The 19784-nt window shown below is 42.0% G+C and overlaps 4 non-coding genes across 4 annotated transcripts; all 4 read left to right on the forward strand.

The window, feature by feature from the left end:
* Positions 1-9880: 9880 nt before the first annotated feature.
* Positions 9881-9952, forward strand: trnap-cgg (transfer RNA proline (anticodon CGG)). The gene has a single exon. It is a non-coding gene; the product is annotated as a tRNA-Pro (tRNA).
* Positions 9953-16865: 6913 nt separating this feature from the next.
* Positions 16866-16937, forward strand: trnap-cgg (transfer RNA proline (anticodon CGG)). The gene has a single exon. It is a non-coding gene; the product is annotated as a tRNA-Pro (tRNA).
* Positions 16938-18628: 1691 nt separating this feature from the next.
* Positions 18629-18700, forward strand: trnap-cgg (transfer RNA proline (anticodon CGG)). Its single transcript has one exon. It is a non-coding gene; the product is annotated as a tRNA-Pro (tRNA).
* Positions 18701-19490: 790 nt separating this feature from the next.
* On the forward strand, positions 19491-19562 carry trnap-cgg (transfer RNA proline (anticodon CGG)). The gene has a single exon. It is a non-coding gene; the product is annotated as a tRNA-Pro (tRNA).
* The last annotated feature ends 222 nt before the right edge of the window (positions 19563-19784 follow it).

Consider the following 19784-nt stretch of genomic DNA (forward strand, 5'->3'; position numbering starts at 1 on the left):
ATTTCTAGTTTAAAACAGACAGATTCCAATTGGGGATTTTTTATTTTATTCATGTACCGGTGCGTCAATCGGATCAAATGAAATGAGATCCAATTGATTTTGATGTCTACTTTTTAATTTTTTTAATCTACATTAGCTCTTTCTTCATTTGTTTCTTGCTGTTACAGCTAATGAAGATTGAATCTGAAAGACTCAGCAGATGAATTACAGAGTATTTGAACTAAAACCTGGTCAACTGCTTGGAAGACAGCTATGCTCACAAGTATACCACCAACACTCACGTTATTCACTGTGGCCTGGCACCATCGACCTGTCAATCCAAATCCTCACCGTCATTACTGGCGACTGCAATAAAAATGCCTTTGATAAAACGGCTCGTTGGTCTAGGGGTATGATTCTTGCTTCGGGTGCGAGAGGTCCTGGGTTCAAATCCCGGACGAGCCCATGTGTAGAGCCTTTAACAATCTGAAAGAGGCGGTTCTTGGGCGACAGTTTGGAGTGCAGACCAAGGTGGATGAGTGATAAAGGCAATGGATTGCTAATCCATTGTGCTCTGCACTCGTGGGTTCAGCATCGCACAGCATTTATTCATTTCTTCCTTGGTTAAAAAATCTATCATTTTAACCGGTACATAGATTACCTTCAGACGAGTGTCGTGACCCTTGTGGGGGTCGTAGAGCAAAACTGAGAAGGTCAAACAATTTTGTAGGTCAAACCGTTCGGAAGCTACAGCCATTTGTATGAGAAGACTGATTTTCGGGATGTGTCATGTTTTGACAAACATTGTTCTCGCTCTGCCGCATTTCACCAAAGATGCAGAGGTGTGACATCAGCGGTTATGAAGGTTTGAGAAGCATCCAGTGCAAAAAAAGTGACATTTCTAGTTTAAAACAGACAGATTCCAATTGGGGATTTTTTATTTTATTCATGTACCGGTGCGTCAATCGGATCAAATGAAATGAGATCCAATTGATTTTGATGTCTACTTTTTAATTTTTTTAATCTACATTAGCTCTTTCTTCATTTGTTTCTTGCTGTTACAGCTAATGAAGATTGAATCTGAAAGACTCAGCAGATGAATTACAGAGTATTTTAACTAAAACCTGGTCAACTGCTTGGAAGACAGCTATGCTCACAAGTATACCACCAACACTCACGTTATTCACTGTGGCCTGGCACCATCGACCTGTCAATCCAAATCCTCACCGTCATTACTGGCGACTGCAATAAAAATGCCTTTGATAAAACGGCTCGTTGGTCTAGGGGTATGATTCTTGCTTCGGGTGCGAGAGGTCCTGGGTTCAAATCCCGGACGAGCCCATGTGTAGAGCCTTTAACAATCTGAAAGAGGCGGTTCTTGGGCAACAGTTTGGAGTGCAGACCAAGGTGGATGAGTGATAAAGGCAATGGATTGCTAATCCATTGTGCTCTGCACTCGTGGGTTCAGCATCGCACAGCATTTATTCATTTCTTCCTTGGTTAAAAAATCTATCATTTTAACCGGTACATAGATTACCTTCAGACGAGTGTCGTGACCCTTGTGGGGGTCGTAGAGCAAAACTGAGATGGTCAAACAATTTTGTAGGTCAAACCGTTCGGAAGCTACAGCCATTTGTATGAGAAGACTGATTTTCGGGATGTGTCATGTTTTGACAAACATTGTTCTCGCTCTGCCGCATTTCACCAAAGATGCAGAGGTGTGACATCAGCAGTTATGAAGGTTTGAGAAGCATCCAGTGCAAAAAAAAGTGACATTTCTAGTTTAAAACAGACAGATTCCAATGGGGATTTTTTATTTTATTCATGTACCGGTGCGTCAATCGGATCAAATGAAATGAGATCCAATTGATTTTGATGTCTACTTTTTAATTTTTTTAATCTACATTAGCTCTTTCTTCATTTGTTTCTTGCTGTTACAGCTAATGAAGATTGAATCTGAAAGACTCAGCAGATGAATTACAGAGTATTTGAACTAAAACCTGGTCAACTGCTTGGAAGACAGCTATGCTCACAAGTATACCACCAACACTCACGTTATTCACTGTGGCCTGGCACCATCGACCTGTCAATCCAAATCCTCACCGTCATTACTGGCGACTGCAATAAAAATGCCTTTGATAAAACGGCTCGTTGGTCTAGGGGTATGATTCTCGCTTCGGGTGCGAGAGGTCCCGGGTTCAAATCCCGAACGAGCCCATGTGTAGAGCCTTTAACAATCTGAAAGAGGCGGTTCTTGGGCAACAGTTTGGAGTGCAGACCAAGGTGGATGAGTGATAAAGGCAATGGATTGCTAATCCATTGTGCTCTGCACTCGTGGGTTCAGCATCGCACAGCATTTATTCATTTCTTCCTTGGTTAAAAAATCTATCATTTTAACCGGTACATAGATTACCTTCAGACGAGTGTCGTGACCCTTGTGGGGGTCGTAGAGCAAAACTGAGATGGTCAAACAATTTTGTAGGTCAAACCGTTCGGAAGCTACAGCCATTTGTATGAGAAGACTGATTTTCGGGATGTGTCATGTTTTGACAAACATTGTTCTCGCTCTGCCGCATTTCACCAAAGATGCAGAGGTGTGACATCAGCGGTTATGAAGGTTTGAGAAGCATCCAGTGCAAAAAAAGTGACATTTCTAGTTTAAAACAGACAGATTCCAATGGGGATTTTTTATTTTATTCATGTACCGGTGCGTCAATCGGATCAAATGAAATGAGATCCAATTGATTTTGATGTCTACTTTTGAATTTTTTTAATCTACATTAGCTCTTTCTTCATTTGTTTCTTGCTGTTACAGCTAATGAAGATTGAATCTGAAAGACTCAGCAGATGAATTACAGAGTATTTGAACTAAAACCTGGTCAACTGCTTGGAAGACAGCTATGCTCACAAGTATACCACCAACACTCACGTTATTCACTGTGGCCTGGCACCTTCGACCTGTCAATCCAAATCCTCACCGTCATTACTGGCGACTGCAATAAAAATGCCTTTGATAAAACGGCTCGTTGGTCTAGGGGTATGATTCTCGCTTCGGATTTATTTATTTATTATTTATTCATTTCTTCCTTATTCATTTCTTCCTTGGTTAAAAAATCTGTCATTTTAACCGGTACATAGATTACCTTCAGACGAGTGGCGTGACCCTTGTGGGGGTCGTAGAGCAAAACTGAGAACGACATTGTGTTTGTGAGAGTCTCCCCTTTCCATGGAATGGTCAAACAATTTTGTAGGTCAAACCGTTCGGAAGCTACAGCCATTTGTATGAGAAGACTGATTTTCGGGATGTGTCATGTTTTGACAAACATTGTTCTCGCTCTGCCGCATTTCACCAAAGATGCAGAGGTGTGACATCAGCGGTTATGAAGGTTTGAGAAACATCCAGTGCAAAAAAAGTGACATTTCTAGTTTAAAACAGACAGATTCCAATGGGGATTTTTTATTTTATTCATGTACCGGTGCGTCAATCGGATCAAATGAAATGAGATCCAATTGATTTTGATGTCTACTTTTTATTTTTTTTAATCTACATTAGCTCTTTCTTCATTTGTTTCTTGCTGTTACAGCTAATGAAGATTGAATCTGAAAGACTCAGCAGATGAATTACAGAGTATTTGAACTAAAACCTGGTCGACTGCTTGGAAGACAGCTATGCTCACAAGTATACCACCAACACTCACGTTATTCACTGTGGCCTGGCACCATCGACCTGTCAATCCAAATCCTCACCGTCATTACTGGCGACTGCAATAAAAATGCTTTTGATAAAACGGCTCGTTGGTCTAGGGGTATGATTCTTGCTTCGGGTGCGAGAGGTCCCGGGTTCAAATCCCGGACGAGCCCAGCCTTTAACAATCTGAAAGAGGCGGTTCTTGGGCAACAGTTTGGAGTGCAGACCAAGGTGGATGAGTGATAAAGGCAATGGATTGCTAATCCATTGTGCTCTGCACTCGTGGGTTCAGCATCGCACAGCATTTATTAATTTCTTCCTTGGTTAAAAAATCTGTCATTTTAACCGGTACATAGATTACCTTCAGACAAGTGTCGTGACCCTTGTGGGGGTCGTAGAGCAAAACTGAGATGGTCAAACAATTTTGTAGGTCAAACCGTTCGGAAGCTACAGCCATTTGTATGAGAAGACTGATTTTCGGGATGTGTCATGTTTTGACAAACATTGTTCTCGCTCTGCCGCATTTCACCAAAGATGCAGAGGTGTGACATCAGCGGTTATGAAGGTTTGAGAAGCATCCAGTGCAAAAAAAGTGACATTTCTAGTTTAAAACAGACAGATTCCAATGGGGATTTTTTATTTTATTCATGTACCGGTGCGTCAATAGGATCAAATGAAATGAGATCCAATTGATTTTGATGTCTACTTTTGAATTTTTTTAATCTACATTAGCTCTTTCTTCATTTGTTTCTTGCTGTTACAGCTAATGAAGATTGAATCTGAAAGACTCAGCAGATGAATTACAGAGTATTTGAACTAAAACCTGGTCAACTGCTTGGAAGACAGCTATGCTCACAAGTATACCACCAACACTCACGTTATTCACTGTGGCCTGGCACCATCGACCTGTCAATCCAAATCCTCACCGTCATTACTGGCGACTGCAATAAAAATGACTTTGATAAAACGGCTCGTTGGTCTAGGGGTATGATTCTCTCTTCGGGTGCGAGAGGTCCTGGGTTCAAATCCCGGACGAGCCCATGTGTAGAGCCTTTAACAATCTGAAAGAGGCGGTTCTTGGGCAACAGTTTGGAGTGCAGACCAAGGTGGATGAGTGATAAAGGCAATGGATTGCTAATCCATTGTGCTCTGCACTCGTGGGTTCAGCATCGCACAGCATTTATTCATTTCTTCCTTGGTTAAAAAATCTATCATTTTAACCGGTACATAGATTACCTTCAGACGAGTGTCGTGACCCTTGTGGGGGTCGTAGAGCAAAACTGAGATGGTCAAACAATTTTGTAGGTCAAACCGTTCGGAAGCTACAGCCATTTGTATGAGAAGACTGATTTTCGGGATGTGTCATGTTTTGACAAACATTGTTCTCGCTCTGCCGCATTTCACCAAAGATGCAGAGGTGTGACATCAGCGGTTATGAAGGTTTGAGAAGCATCCAGTGCAAAAAAAGTGACATTTCTAGTTTAAAACAGACAGATTCCAATGGGGATTTTTTATTTTATTCATGTACCGGTGCGTCAATCGGATCAAATGAAATGAGATCCAATTGATTTTGATGTCTACTTTTTATTTTTTTTAATCTACATTAGCTCTTTCTTCATTTGTTTCTTGCTGTTACAGCTAATGAAGATTGAATCTGAAAGACTCAGCAGATGAATTACAGAGTATTTGAACTAAAACCTGGTCGACTGCTTGGAAGACAGCTATGCTCACAAGTATACCACCAACACTCACGTTATTCACTGTGGCCTGGCACCATCGACCTGTCAATCCAAATCCTCACCGTCATTACTGGCGACTGCAATAAAAATGCCTTTGATAAAACGGCTCGTTGGTCTAGGGGTATGATTCTTGCTTCGGGTGCGAGAGGTCCCGGGTTCAAATCCCGGACGAGCCCACCCTTTAACAATCTGAAAGAGGCGGTTCTTGGGCAACAGTTTGGAGTGCAGACCAAGGTGGATGAGTGATAAAGGCAATGGATTGCTAATCCATTGTGCTCTGCACTCGTGGGTTCAGCATCGCACAGAATTTATTCATTTCTTCCTTGGTTAAAAAATCTGTCATTTTAACCGGTACATAGATTACCTTCAGACGAGTGTCGTGACCCTTGTGGGGGTCGTAGAGCAAAACTGAGATGGTCAAACAATTTTGTAGGTCAAACCGTTCGGAAGCTACAGCCATTTGTATGAGAAGACTGATTTTCGGGATGTGTCATGTTTTGACAAACATTGTTCTCGCTCTGCCGCATTTCACCAAAGATGCAGAGGTGTGACATCAGCGGTTATGAAGGTTTGAGAAGCATCCAGTGCAAAAAAAGTGACATTTCTAGTTTAAAACAGACAGATTCCAATGGGGATTTTTTATTTTATTCATGTACCGGTGCGTCAATAGGATCAAATGAAATGAGATCCAATTGATTTTGATGTCTACTTTTGAATTTTTTTAATCTACATTAGCTCTTTCTTCATTTGTTTCTTGCTGTTACAGCTAATGAAGATTGAATCTGAAAGACTCAGCAGATGAATTACAGAGTATTTGAACTAAAACCTGGTCAACTGCTTGGAAGACAGCTATGCTCACAAGTATACCACCAACACTCACGTTATTCACTGTGGCCTGGCACCATCGACCTGTCAATCCAAATCCTCACCGTCATTACTGGCGACTGCAATAAAAATGACTTTGATAAAACGGCTCGTTGGTCTAGGGGTATGATTCTCTCTTCGGGTGCGAGAGGTCCTGGGTTCAAATCCCGGACGAGCCCATGTGTAGAGCCTTTAACAATCTGAAAGAGGCGGTTCTTGGGCAACAGTTTGGAGTGCAGACCAAGGTGGATGAGTGATAAAGGCAATGGATTGCTAATCCATTGTGCTCTGCACTCGTGGGTTCAGCATCGCACAGCATTTATTAATTTCTTCCTTGGTTAAAAAATCTGTCATTTTAACCGGTACATAGATTACCTTCAGACGAGTGTCGTGACCCTTGTGGGGGTCGTAGAGCAAAACTGAGATGGTCAAACAATTTTGTAGGTCAAACCGTTCGGAAGCTACAGCCATTTGTATGAGAAGACTGATTTTCGGGATGTGTCATGTTTTGACAAACATTGTTCTCGCTCTGCCGCATTTCACCAAAGATGCAGAGGTGTGACATCAGCGGTTATGAAGGTTTGAGAAGCATCCAGTGCAAAAAAAGTGACATTTCTAGTTTAAAACAGACAGATTCCAATGGGGATTTTTTATTTTATTCATGTACCGGTGCGTCAATAGGATCAAATGAAATGAGATCCAATTGATTTTGATGTCTACTTTTGAATTTTTTTAATCTACATTAGCTCTTTCTTCATTTGTTTCTTGCTGTTACAGCTAATGAAGATTGAATCTGAAAGACTCAGCAGATGAATTACAGAGTATTTGAACTAAAACCTGGTCAACTGCTTGGAAGACAGCTATGCTCACAAGTATACCACCAACACTCACGTTATTCACTGTGGCCTGGCACCATCGACCTGTCAATCCAAATCCTCACCGTCATTACTGGCGACTGCAATAAAAATGACTTTGATAAAACGGCTCGTTGGTCTAGGGGTATGATTCTCTCTTCGGGTGCGAGAGGTCCTGGGTTCAAATCCCGGACGAGCCCATGTGTAGAGCCTTTAACAATCTGAAAGAGGCGGTTCTTGGGCAACAGTTTGGAGTGCAGACCAAGGTGGATGAGATATAAAGGCAATGGATTGCTAATCCATTGTGCTCTGCACTCGTGGGTTCAGCATCGCACAGCATTTATTCATTTCTTCCTTGGTTAAAAAATCTATCATTTTAACCGGTACATAGATTACCTTCAGACGAGTGTCGTGACCCTTGTGGGGGTCGTAGAGCAAAACTGAGATGGTCAAACAATTTTGTAGGTCAAACCGTTCGGAAGCTACAGCCATTTGTATGAGAAGACTGATTTTCGGGATGTGTCATGTTTTGACAAACATTGTTCTCGCTCTGCCGCATTTCACCAAAGATGCAGAGGTGTGACATCAGCGGTTATGAAGGTTTGAGAAGCATCCAGTGCAAAAAAAGTGACATTTCTAGTTTAAAACAGACAGATTCCAATGGGGATTTTTTATTTTATTCATGTACCGGTGCGTCAATCGGATCAAATGAAATGAGATCCAATTGATTTTGATGTCTACTTTTGAATTTTTTTAATCTACATTAGCTCTTTCTTCATTTGTTTCTTGCTGTTACAGCTAATGAAGATTGAATCTGAAAGACTCAGCAGATGAATTACAGAGTATTTGAACTAAAACCTGGTCGACTGCTTGGAAGACAGCTATGCTCACAAGTATACCACCAACACTCACGTTATTCACTGTGGCCTGGCACCATTGACCTGTCAATCCAAATCCTCACCGTCATTACTGGCGACTGCAATAAAAATGCCTTTGATAAAACTGCTCGTTGGTCTAGGGGTATGATTCTCGCTTCGGGTGCGAGAGGTCCCGGGTTCAAATACCGGACGAGCCCATGTGTAGAGCCTTTAACAATCTGAAAGAGGTGGTTCTTGGGCAACAGTTTGGAGTGCAGACCAAGGTGGATGAGTGATAAAGGCAATGGATTGCTAATCCATTGTGCTCTGCACTCGTGGGTTCAGCATCGCACAGCATTTATTCATTTCTTCCTTGGTTAAAAAATCTGTCATTTTAACCGGTACATAGATTACCTTCAGACGAGTGTCGTGACCCTTGTGGGGGTCGTAGAGCAAAACTGAGAACGACATTGTGTTTGTGAGAGTCTCCCCTTTCCATGGAATGGTCAAACAATTTTGTAGGTCAAACCGTTCGGAAGCTACAGCCATTTGTATGAGAAGACTGATTTTCGGGATGTGTCATGTTTTGACAAACATTGTTCTCGCTCTGCCGCATTTCACCAAAGATGCAGAGGTGTGACATCAGCGGTTATGAAGGTTTGAGAAGCATCCAGTGCAAAAAAAGTGACATTTCTAGTTTAAAACAGACAGATTCCAATGGGGATTTTTTATTTTATTCATGTACCGGTGCGTCAATCGGATCAAATGAAATGAGATCCAATTGATTTTGATGTCTACTTTTTAATTTTTTTAATCTACATTAGCTCTTTCTTCATTTGTTTCTTGCTGTTACAGCTAATGAAGATTGAATCTGAAAGACTCAGCAGATGAATTACAGAGTATTTGAACTAAAACCTGGTCGACTGCTTGGAAGACAGCTATGCTCACAAGTATACCACCAACACTCACGTTATTCACTGTGGCCTGGCACCATCGACCTGTCAATCCAAATCCTCACCGTCATTACTGGCGACTGCAATAAAAATGCCTTTGATAAAACGGCTCGTTGGTCTAGGGGTATGATTCTCGCTTCGGGTGTGAGAGGTCCCGGGTTCAAATCCCGGACGAGCCCATGTGTAGAGCCTTTAACAATCTGAAAGAGGCGGTTCTTGGGCAACAGTTTGGAGTGCAGACCAAGGTGGATGAGTGATAAAGGCAATGGATTGCTAATCCATTGTGCTCTGCACTCGTGGGTTCAGCATCGCACAGCATTTATTAATTTCTTCCTTGGTTAAAAAATCTGTCATTTTAACCGGTACATAGATTACCTTCAGACGAGTGTCGTGACCCTTGTGGGGGTCGTAGAGCAAAACTGAGATGGTCAAACAATTTTGTAGGTCAAACCGTTCGGAAGCTACAGCCATTTGTATGAGAAGACTGATTTTCGGGATGTGTCATGTTTTGACAAACATTGTTCTCGCTCTGCCGCATTTCACCAAAGATGCAGAGGTGTGACATCAGCGGTTATGAAGGTTTGAGAAGCATCCAGTGCAAAAAAAGTGACATTTCTAGTTTAAAACAGACAGATTCCAATGGGGATTTTTTATTTTATTCATGTACCGGTGCGTCAATCGGATCAAATGAAATGAGATCCAATTGATTTTGATGTCTACTTTTTAATTTTTTTAATCTACATTAGCTCTTTCTTCATTTGTTTCTTGCTGTTACAGCTAATGAAGATTGAATCTGAAAGACTCAGCAGATGAATTACAGAGTATTTGAACTAAAACCTGGTCGACTGCTTGGAAGACAGCTATGCTCACAAGTATACCACCAACACTCACGTTATTCACTGTGGCCTGGCACCATCGACTGCAATAAAAATGCCTTTGATAAAACGGCTCGTTGGTCTAGGGGTATGATTCTCGCTTCGGGTGCGAGAGGTCCTGGGTTCAAATCCCGGACGAGCCCATGTGTAGAGCCTTTACCAATCTGAAAGAGGCGGTTCTTGGGCAACAGTTTGGAGTGCAGACCAAGGTGGATGAGTGATAAAGGCAATGGATTGCTAATCCATTGTGCTCTGCACTTGTGGGTTCAGCATCGCACAGCATTTATTAATTTCTTCCTTGGTTAAAAAATCTATCATTTTAACCGTTACATAGATTACCTTCAGACGAGTGTCGTGACCCTTGTGGGGGTCGTAGAGCAAAACTGAGATGGTCAAACCGTTCGGAAGCTACAGCCATTTGTATGAGAAGACTGATTTTCGGGATGTGTCATGTTTTGACAAACATTGTTCTCGCTCTGCCGCATTTCACCAAAGATGCAGAGGTGTGACATCAGCGGTTATGAAGGTTTGAGAAGCATCCAGTGCAAAAAAAGTGACATTTCTAGTTTAAAACAGACAGATTCCAATGGGGATTTTTTATTTTATTCATGTACCGGTGCGTCAATCGGATCAAATGAAATGAGATCCAATTGATTTTGATGTCTACTTTTTAATTTTTTAATCTACATTAGCTCTTTCTTCATTTGTTTCTTGCTGTTACAGCTAATGAAGATTGAATCTGAAAGACTCAGCAGATGAATTACAGAGTATTTGAACTAAAACCTGGTCAACTGCTTGGAAGACAGCTATGCTCACAAGTATACCACCAACACTCACGTTATTCACTGTGGCCTGGCACCATCGACCTGTCAATCCAAATCCTCACCGTCATTACTGGCGACTGCAATAAAAATGCCTTTGATAAAACGGCTTGTTGGTCTAGGGGTATGATTCTCGCTTCGGGTGCGAGAGGTCCCGGGTTCAAATCCCGGATGAGCCCATGTGTAGAGCCTTTAACAATCTGAAAGAGGCGGTTCTTGGGCAACAGTTTGGAGTGCAGACCAAGGTGGATGAGTGATAAAGGCAATGGATTGCTAATCCATTGTGCTCTGCACTTGTGGGTTCAGCATCGCACAGCATTTATTCATTTCTTCCTTGGTTAAAAAATCTGTCATTTTAACCGGTACATAGATTACCTTCAGACGAGTGTCGTGACCCTTGTGGGGGTCGTAGAGCAAAACTGAGATGGTCAAACAATTTTGTAGGTCAAACCGTTCGGAAGCTACAGCCATTTGTATGAGAAGACTGATTTTCGGGATGTGTCATGTTTTGACAAACATTGTTCTCGCTCTGCCGCATTTCACCAAAGATGCAGAGGTGTGACATCAGCGGTTATGAAGGTTTGAGAAGCATCCAGTGCAAAAAAAGTGACATTTCTAGTTTAAAACAGACAGATTCCAATGGGGATTTTTTATTTTATTAATGTACCGGTGCGTCAATCGGATCAAATGAAATGAGATCCAATTGATTTTGATGTCTACTTTTTAATTTTTTAATCTACATTAGCTCTTTCTTCATTTGTTTCTTGCTGTTACAGCTAATGAAGATTGAATCTGAAAGACTCAGCAGATGAATTACAGAGTATTTGAACTAAAACCTGGTCAACTGCTTGGAAGACAGCTATGCTCACAAGTATACCACCAACACTCACGTTATTCACTGTGGCCTGGCACCATCGACCTGTCAATCCAAATCCTCACCGTCATTACTGGCGACTGCAATAAAAATGCCTTTGATAAAACGGCTTGTTGGTCTAGGGGTATGATTCTCGCTTCGGGTGCTAGAGGTCCCGGGTTCAAATCCCGGATGAGCCCATGTGTAGAGCCTTTAACAATCTGAAAGAGGCGGTTCTTGGGCAACAGTTTGGAGTGCAGACCAAGGTGGATGAGTGATAAAGGCAATGGATTGCTAATCCATTGTGCTCTGCACTTGTGGGTTCAGCATCGCACAGCATTTATTCATTTCTTCCTTGGTTAAAAAATCTGTCATTTTAACCGGTACATAGATTACCTTCAGACGAGTGTCGTGACCCTTGTGGGGGTCGTAGAGCAAAACTGAGATGGTCAAACAATTTTGTAGGTCAAACCGTTCGGAAGCTACAGCCATTTGTATGAGAAGACTGATTTTCGGGATGTGTCATGTTTTGACAAACATTGTTCTCGCTCTGCCGCATTTCACCAAAGATGCAGAGGTGTGACATCAGCGGTTATGAAGGTTTGAGAAGCATCCAGTGCAAAAAAAGTGACATTTCTAGTTTAAAACAGACAGATTCCAATGGGGATTTTTTATTTTATTCATGTACCGGTGCGTCAATCGGATCAAATGAAATGAGATCCAATTGATTTTGATGTCTACTTTTTAATTTTTTTAATCTACATTAGCTCTTTCTTCATTTGTTTCTTGCTGTTACAGCTAATGAAGATTGAATCTGAAAGACTCAGCAGATGAATTACAGAGTATTTGAACTAAAACCTGGTCAACTGCTTGGAAGACAGCTATGCTCACAAGTATACCACCAACACTCACGTTATTCACTGTGGCCTGGCACCATCGACCTGTCAATCCAAATCCTCACCGTCATTACTGGCGACTGCAATAAAAATGCCTTTGATAAAACGGCTCGTTGGTCTAGGGGTATGATTCTCGCTTCGGGTGCGAGAGGTCCCGGGTTCAAATCCTGGACGAGCCCATGTGTAGAGCCTTTACCAATCTGAAAGAGGTGGTTCTTGGGCAACAGTTTGGAGTGCAGACCAAGGTGGATGAGTGATAAAGGCAATGGATTGCTGATCTATTGTGCTCTGCACTCGTGGGTTCAGCATCGCACAGCATTTATTCATTTCTTCCTTGGTTAAAAAATCGGTCATTTTAACCGGTACATAGATTACCTTCAGACGAGTGTCGTGACCCTTGTGGGGGTCGTAGAGCAAAACTGAGATGGTCAAACAATTTTGTAGGTCAAACCGTTCGGAAGCTACAGCCATTTGTATGAGAAGACTGATTTTCGGGATGTGTCATGTTTTGACAAACATTGTTCTCGCTCTGCCGCATTTCTAAAGATGCAGAGGTGTGACATCAGCGGTTATGAAGGTTTGAGAAGCATCCAGTGCAAAAAAAGTGACATTTCTAGTTTAAAACAGACAGATTCCAATGGGGATTTTTTATTTTATTCATGTACCGGTGCGTCAATCGGATCAAATGAAATGAGATCCAATTGATTTTGATGTCTACTTTTGAATTTTTTTAATCTACATTAGCTCTTTCTTCATTTGTTTCTTGCTGTTACAGCTAATGAAGATTGAATCTGATGAATTACAGAGTATTTGAACTAAAACCTGGTCAACTGCTTGGAAGACAGCTATGCTCACAAGTATACCACCAACACTCACGTTATTCACTGTGGCCTGGCACCATCGACCTGTCAATCCAAATCCTCACCGTCATTACTGGCGACTGCAATAAAAATGCCTTTGATAAAACGGCTCGTTGGTCTAGGGGTATGATTCTCGCTTCGGGTGCGAGAGGTCCCGGTTTCAAATCCTGGACGAGCCCATGTGTAGAGCCTTTACCAATCTGAAAGAGGTGGTTCTTGGTCAACAGTTTGGAGTGCAGACCAAGGTGGATGAGTGATAAAGGCAATGGATTGCTAATCCATTGTGCTCTGCACTCGTGGGTTCAGCATTGCACAGCATTTATTCATTTCTTCCTTGGTTAAAAAATCTGTCATTTTAACCGGTACATAGATTACCTTCAGACGAGTGTCGTGACCCTTGTGGGGGTCGTAGAGCAAAACTGAGATGGTCAAACAATTTTGTAGGTCAAACCGTTCGGAAGCTACAGCCATTTGTATGAGAAGACTGATTTTCGGGATGTGTCATGTTTTGACAAACATTGTTCTCGCTCTGCCGCATTTCACCAAAGATGCAGAGGTGTGACATCAGCGGTTATGAAGGTTTGAGAAGCATCCAGTGCAAAAAAAGTGACATTTCTAGTTTAAAACAGACAGATTCCAATGGGGATTTTTTATTTTATTCATGTACCGGTGCGTCAATCGGATCAAATGAAATGAGATCCAATTGATTTTGATGTCTACTTTTGAATTTTTTTAATCTACATTAGCTCTTTCTTCATTTGTTTCTTGCTGTTACAGCTAATGAAGATTGAATCTGATGAATTACAGAGTATTTGAACTAAAACCTGGTCAACTGCTTGGAAGACAGCTATGCTCACAAGTATACCACCAACACTCACGTTATTCACTGTGGCCTGGCACCATCGACCTGTCAATCCAAATCCTCACCATCATTACTGGCGACTGCAATAAAAATGCCTTTGATAAAACGGCTTGTTGGTCTCGGGATATGATTCTCGCTTCGGGTGCGAGAGGTCCCGGGTTCAAATCCCGGACGAGCCCATGTGTAGAGCCTTTAACAATCTGAAAGAGGCGGTTCTTGGGCAACAGTTTGGAGTGCAGACCAAGGTGGATGAGTGATAAAGGCAATGGATTGCTAATCCATTGTGCTCTGCACTCGTGGGTTCAGCATCGCACAGCATTTCTTCCTTGGTTAAAAAATCTATCATTTTAACCGGAACATAGATTACCTTCAGACGAGTGTCGTGACCCTTGTGGGGGTCATAGAGCAAAACTGAGAACGACATTGTGTTTGTGAGAGTCTCCCCTTTCCATGGAATGGTCAAACAATTTTGTAGGTCAAACCGTTCGGAAGCTACAGCCATTTGTATGAGAAGACTGATTTTCGGGATGTGTCATGTTTTGACAAACATTGTTCTCGCTCTGCCGCATTTCACCAAAGATGCAGAGGTGTGACATCAGCGGTTATGAAGGTTTGAGAAGCAGCCAGTGCAAAAAAAGTGACATTTCTAGTTTAAAACAGACAGATTCCAATGGGGATTTTTTATTTTATTCATGTACCGGTGTGTCAATCGGATCAAATGAAATGAGATCCAATTGATTTTGATGTCTACTTTTTAATTTTTTTAATCTACATTAGCTCTTTCTTCATTTGTTTCTTGCTGTTACAGCTAATGAAGATTGAATCTGATGAATTACAGAGTATTTGAACTAAAACCTGGTCAACTGCTTGGAAGACAGCTATGCTCACAAGTATACCACCAACACTCACGTTATTCACTGTGGCCTGGCACCATCGACCTGTCAATCCAAATCCTCACCGTCATTACTGGCGACTACAATAAAAATGCCTTTGATAAAACGGCTCGTTGGTCTCGGGGTATGATTCTCGCTTCGGGTGCGAGAGGTCCAGGGTTCAAATCCCGGACGAGCCCATGTGTAGAGCCTTTAACAATCTGAAAGAGGCGGTTCTTGGGCAACAGTTTGGAGTGCAGACCAAGGTGGATGAGTGATAAAGGCAATGGATTGCTAATCCATTGTGCTCTGCACTCGTGGGTTCAGCATCGCACAGCATTTATTCATTTCTTCCTTGGTTAAAAAATCTATCATTTTAACCGGTACATAGATTACCTTCAGACGAGTGTCGTGACCCTTGTGGGGGTCGTAGAGCAAAACTGAGATGGTCAAACAATTTTGTAGGTCAAACCGTTCGGAAGCTACAGCCATTTGTATGAGAAGACTGATTTTCGGGATGTGTCATGTTTTGACAAACATTGTTCTCGCTCTGCCGCATTTCACCAAAGATGCAGAGGTGTGACATCAGCGGTTATGAAGGTTTGAGAAGCATCCAGTGCAAAAAAAGTGACATTTCTAGTTTAAAACAGACAGATTCCAATGGGGATTTTTTATTTTATTCATGTACCGGTGCGTCAATCGGATCAAATGAAATGAGATCCAATTGATTTTGATGTCTACTTTTGAATTTTTTAAATCTACATTAGCTCTTTCTTCATTTGTTTCTTGCTGTTACAGCTAATGAAGATTGAATCTGATGAATTACAGAGTATTTGAACTAAAACCTGGTCAACTGCTTGGAAGACAGCTATGCTCACAAGTATACCACCAACACTCACGTTATTCACTGTGGCCTGGCACCATCGACCTGTCAATCCAAATCCTCACCGTCATTACTGGCGACTGCAATAAAAATGCCTTTGATAAAACGGCTCGTTGGTCTAGGGGTATGATTCTCGCTTCGGGTGCGAGAGGTCCTGGGTTCAAATCCCGGACGAGCGCATGTGTAGAGCCTTTAACAATCTGAAAGAGGCGGTTCTTGGGCAACAGTTTGGAGTGCAGACCAAGGTGGATGAGTGATAAAGGCAATGGATTGCTAATCCATTGTGCTCTGCACTCGTGGGTTCAGCATCGCACAGCATTTATTCATTTCTTCCTTGGTTTAAAAATCTATCATTTTAACCGGTACATAGATTACCTTCAGACGAGTGTCGTGACCCTTGTGGGGGGTCGTAGAGCAAAACTGAGAACGACATTGTGTTTGTGAGTGTCTCCCCTTTCCATGGAATGGTCAAACAATTTTGTAGGTCAAACCGTTCGGAAGCTACAGCCATTTGTATGAGAAGACTGATTTTCGGGATGTGTCATGTTTTGACAAACATTGTTCTCGCTCTGCCGCATTTCACCAAAGATGCAGAGGTGTGACATCAGCGGTTATGAAGGTTTGAGAAGCAGCCAGTGCAAAAAAAGTGACATTTCTAGTTTAAAACAGACAGATTCCAATGGGGATTTTTTATTTTATTCATGTACCGGTGCGTCAATCGGATCAAATGAAATGAGATCCAATTGATTTTGATGTCTACTTTTTAATTTTTTTAATCTACATTAGCTCTTTCTTCATTTGTTTCTTGCTGTTACAGCTAATGAAGATTGAATCTGATGAATTACAGAGTATTTGAACTAAAACCTGGTCAACTGCTTGGAAGACAGCTATGCTCACAAGTATACCACCAACACTCACGTTATTCACTGTGGCCTGGCACCATCGACCTGTCAATCCAAATCCTCACCGTCATTACTGGCGACTGCAATAAAAATGCCTTTGATAAAACGGCTCGTTGGTCTAGGGGTATGATTCTCGCTTCGGGTGCGAGAGGTCCCGGGTTCAAATCCCGGACGAGCCCATGTGTAGAGCCTTTAACAATCTGAAAGAGGCGGTTCTTGGGCAACAGTTTGGAGTGCAGACCAAGGTGGATGAGTGATAAAGGCAATGGATTGCTAATCCATTGTGCTCTGCACTCGTGGGTTCAGCATCGCACAGCATTTATTCATTTCTTCCTTGGTTAAAAAATCTGTCATTTTAACCGGTACATAGATTACCTTCAGACGAGTGTCGTGACCCTTGTGGGGGTCGTAGAGCAAAACTGAGATGGTCAAACAATTTTGTAGGTCAAACCATTCGGAAGCTACAGCCATTTGTATGAGAAGACTGATTTTCGGGATGTGTCATGTTTTGACAAACATTGTTCTCGCTCTGCCGCATTTCACCAAAGATGCAGAGGTGTGACATCAGCGGTTATGAAGGTTTGAGAAGCAGCCATTGCAAAAAAAGTGACATTTCTAGTTTAAAACAGACAGATTCCAATGGGGATTTTTTATTTTATTCATGTACCGGTGCGTCAATCGGATCAAATGAAATGAGATCCAATTGATTTTGATGTCTACTTTTGAATTTTTTAAATCTACATTAGCTCTTTCTTCATTTGTTTCTTGCTGTTACAGCTAATGAAGATTGAATCTGATGAATTACAGAGTATTTGAACTAAAACCTGGTCAACTGCTTGGAAGACAGCTATGCTCACAAGTATACCACCAACACTCACGTTATTCACTGTGGCCTGGCACCATCGACCTGTCAATCCAAATCCTCACCGTCATTACTGGCGACTGCAATAAAAATGCCTTTGATAAAACGGCTCGTTGGTCTAGGGGTATGATTCTCGCTTCGGGTGCGAGAGGTCCTGGGTTCAAATCCCGGACGAGCGCATGTGTAGAGCCTTTAACAATCTGAAAGAGGCGGTTCTTGGGCAACAGTTTGGAGTGCAGACCAAGGTGGATGAGTGATAAAGGCAATGGATTGCTAATCCATTGTGCTCTGCACTCGTGGGTTCAGCATCGCACAGCATTTATTCATTTCTTCCTTGGTTAAAAAATCTATCATTTTAACCGGTACATAGATTACCTTCAGACGAGTGTCGTGACCCTTGTGGGGGTCGTAGAGCAAAACTGAGAACGACATTGTGTTTGTGAGTGTCTCCCCTTTCCATGGAATGGTCAAACAATTTTGTAGGTCAAACCGTTCGGAAGCTACAGCCATTTGTATGAGAAGACTGATTTTCGGGATGTGTCATGTTTTGACAAACATTGTTCTCGCTCTGCCGCATTTCACCAAAGATGCAGAGGTGTGACATCAGCGGTTATGAAGGTTTGAGAAGCAGCCAGTGCAAAAAAAGTGACATTTCTAGTTTAAAACAGACAGATTCCAATGGGGATTTTTTATTTTATTCATGTACCGGTGCGTCAATCGGATCAAATGAAATGAGATCCAATTGATTTTGATGTCTACTTTTTAATTTTTTTAATCTACATTAGCTCTTTCTTCATTTGTTTCTTGCTGTTACAGCTAATGAAGATTGAATCTGATGAATTACAGAGTATTTGAACTAAAACCTGGTCAACTGCTTGGAAGACAGCTATGCTCACAAGTATACCACCAACACTCACGTTATTCACTGTGGCCTGGCACCATCGACCTGTCAATCCAAATCCTCACCGTCATTACTGGCGACTGCAATAAAAATGCCTTTGATAAAACGGCTCGTTGGTCTAGGGGTATGATTCTCGCTTCGGGTGCGAGAGGTCCCGGGTTCAAATCCCGGACGAGCCCATGTGTAGAGCCTTTAACAATCTGAAAGAGGCGGTTCTTGGGCAACAGTTTGGAGTGCAGACCAAGGTGGATGAGTGATAAAGGCAATGGATTGCTAATCCATTGTGCTCTGCACTCGTGGGTTCAGCATCGCACAGCATTTATTCATTTCTTCCTTGGTTAAAAAATCTGTCATTTTAACCGGTACATAGATTACCTTCAGACGAGTGTCGTGACCCTTGTGGGGGTCGTAGAGCAAAACTGAGATGGTCAAACAATTTTGTAGGTCAAACCATTCGGAAGCTACAGCCATTTGTATGAGAAGACTGATTTTCGGGATGTGTCATGTTTTGACAAACATTGTTCTCGCTCTGCCGCATTTCATCAAAGATGCAGAGGTGTGACATCAGCGGTTATGAAGGTTTGAGAAGCATCCAGTGCAAAAAAAGTGACATTTCTAGTTTAAAACAGACAGATTCCAATGGGGATTTTTTATTTTATTCATGTACCGGTGCGTCAATCGGATCAAATGAAATGAGATCCAATTGATTTTGATGTCTACTTTTTAATTTTTTTAATCTACATTAGCTCTTTCTTCATTTGTTTCTTGCTGTTACAGCTAATGAAGATTGAATCTGATGAATTACAGAGTATTTGAACTAAAACCTGGTCAACTGCTTGGAAGACAGCTATGCTCACAAGTATACCACCAACACTCACGTTATTCACTGTGGCCTGGCACCATCGACCTGTCAATCCAAATCCTCACCGTCATTACTGGCGACTGCAATAAAAATGCCTTTGATAAAACGGCTCGTTGGTCTAGGGGTATGATTCTCGCTTCGGGTGCGAGAGGTCCTGGGTTCAAATCCCGGACGAGCCCATGTGTAGAGCCTTTAACAATCTGAAAGAGGCGGTTCTTGGGCAACAGTTTGGAGTGCAGACCAAGGTGGATGAGTGATAAAGGCAATGGATTGCTAATCCATTGTGCTCTGCACTCGTGGGTTCAGCATCGCACAGCATTTATTCATTTCTTCCTTGGTTAAAAAATCTATCATTTTAACCGGTACATAGATTACCTTCAGACGAGTGTCGTGACCCTTGT

The sequence above is a fragment of the Oncorhynchus mykiss genome, chromosome 15 (genome assembly GCF_057628025.1).
Source record: "Oncorhynchus mykiss isolate SJ-2025 chromosome 15, ASM5762802v1, whole genome shotgun sequence".
NCBI lineage: Eukaryota > Metazoa > Chordata > Actinopteri > Salmoniformes > Salmonidae > Oncorhynchus > Oncorhynchus mykiss.